Raw genomic sequence first — 2,443 nt, 5'->3', positions numbered from 1 at the left:
CTCTAACGTGCGTTTCTGGTACCGCGAGCAAATCCGGTAAAAATCTCCGCTCGCAACGTCGCCTCCAAATTGGTCCCCTAGCACCGTGGCGTGGTAGTGAGCAACTTTCCCTTCTAACTCTTCGCGAAATGAAGCTTGGATCTAGAAGAAACGGAGGGGTTTGTGTTTGAATCTCAAATACCGTTTTTCTTCGTTTTCGAATCAAAGAGGAAGAGTGGAGTTGCGAAATCCTTGTTCTAACACTCACCCAACCTTGGGTTACTAGTCTTGAAGAAAGAAAGCAACGAAAGACGAAAATGGAGGAGAAGGGAAAATGGGGGGTCAGCGTAGGGAGGAAGAAGATGGAAATTCTGAATTTTCTTTCCTTCCTTTTTCCTTTCTTTGTTTTTCCTTCCTTTCTATTTCCTTCTTTCCTTTATATAACCTTTTCTTTTCCTTTTCCTTCCTTCTAATTTCCTTTCTTTCTATTCTCTCCAAGCAAACATATATATATATATATATATATATATATATTAAATATAACTAAACAAATATCTCAAAATATCTAGATATTTGTTAAATTACCATTTCACCCGTAACGCATTAAATTCTCTGTAAAGGATTTACGGCACTTAATTTAAATTTATTTATCGACGAGTAATTCTAAACGGTGTCAAAATAACTTTTTGATCCTATAAACTCCATAATATTATTAACTTTGGCTAAAAAGCCTCCGAGCCAAAATCCAAAACATATAGAAATCATGTGGTTGATTAATGCACTCATATATCAAAATTGTCAAGTTTACATTTAACATCAAGGATCATAGCATGTATGATGATCCTATATTTATCTCCCTTTTTGGCATCTAACAAAAGGTTGAGGAATAAAATGAAGTACAAATGTAGGAAGCATTAACATGAGTATACTGCATATAGAAATCATGTGGTAGATTAATGCATTCATATATCAAAATTGTCAAGTTTGCATTTAACATTAAGGATTATAGCATGTATGATGATCAATAATCATTTTAGTCAATATTGCAATCAAGATATGGATAATGATAACAAAAGCAATATGACATAACTATATGCAAGCATTTTAATAAAAAAAAATTAAATAAAAAAAAAAAAACTAGTCAATGAATATATATTCTTTCATTTTTAGAAAGAAAAAAAAAAACATGAGTTGACTTAATTTTAAGAAAAAGAATATTTTCTAAAAACTCTCCCTGAATATTATGAAATTAATATTCTTTAATATTTCAAAGTTTCATAACACAACCAAGATATCTTTTTGCTCTTTGTCCTCTTTCACAAGTGACAACCTTTCAATTTGAACATGATTATGTTTACTGTTGTAAATAAATTTATCTTTCATTTTTAAAATTAGAGAAAAGGAGCGCATACAGGAAAGAAAAATAAGATTAATGTGATATCATGTCAAATATTATTTCTCTCTTTACACAACATTTTTATGCCAATAATGTTTGTATTTTTCAAAAACTAATTTTTTAAATGGATCAAAAATTTGCCAAGAGATTTGCTCACATTAAAAAATTGTTTTTTCACAATGTTTTTGAAAACATACAAATTAACAATAAGGCACATGTTCACGCTTACTTTCATTAGCAAGTGTGTACAAGGCTTTTTTATTATTGCTATTTCTATTTATCATGCTTAAAATATATATAACACTTGAAATCAGTTTTCACAAAAGAAGTTTCCAACGAATAAGACTCATTTGCAAAGACATATATTAATATGCTTCAAAATGCTCAAATATCAATTTTTGACTTTATGCCATATTCTTTTTGGATTAGTTTTGAATTTTAAAACAAAAAGAAACACAAATTATTTTCATAAAGACCAAACATATATTCTCTTGTTGAAATCATTCAAAAATAAATCCTAAACAAGGATATAAATTTAAAATATGTTAAAGAAGAATCTTTTTCAAAAGTCACATTATAAACTCAAATTTTTTATATAAAAAAAGTTCAAAAAGTTATACTCAAGCATGAAACAATATATATACTACTTAATATATGCAAAACAATCGGAGAACATGATGGAGAATACTTTCAAGGACATAATTAGGTGAATTTGTAGAAAATGATGTTAATTCATTTAACATGATAATTTGAAAGATGTTATTGTGCAAAGTGTGGAAAGATCATTTAATGAATTATACTTAACAAAACAGCTCTTTGTCTAATCATTAAATACACTAATTTATTTTAAATGCATTTATAACGAGGACAATAATTTTAAACATCAAACTATATTTGCACACGTGTTTATACTATCATGAAAGTGTAAGAACAAAGAGTGTAAATATGTTGAATTAAGGATAGAAATTAGACATATGCATGTACAAGTAATGACAAAGAGTGATGTTGTAACACCCCGTTTTTCAAAGCGTGAGTGTATTTTTTTTTTCAAAAGGAATTAAAATAAAA

The sequence above is a fragment of the Cicer arietinum genome, chromosome 1 (genome assembly GCF_000331145.2).
Source record: "Cicer arietinum cultivar CDC Frontier isolate Library 1 chromosome 1, Cicar.CDCFrontier_v2.0, whole genome shotgun sequence".
Taxonomy (NCBI): domain Eukaryota; kingdom Viridiplantae; phylum Streptophyta; class Magnoliopsida; order Fabales; family Fabaceae; genus Cicer; species Cicer arietinum.
The sequence above is the reverse complement of the archived record's forward strand: the minus strand, read 5'-3'. Positions refer to the sequence as shown.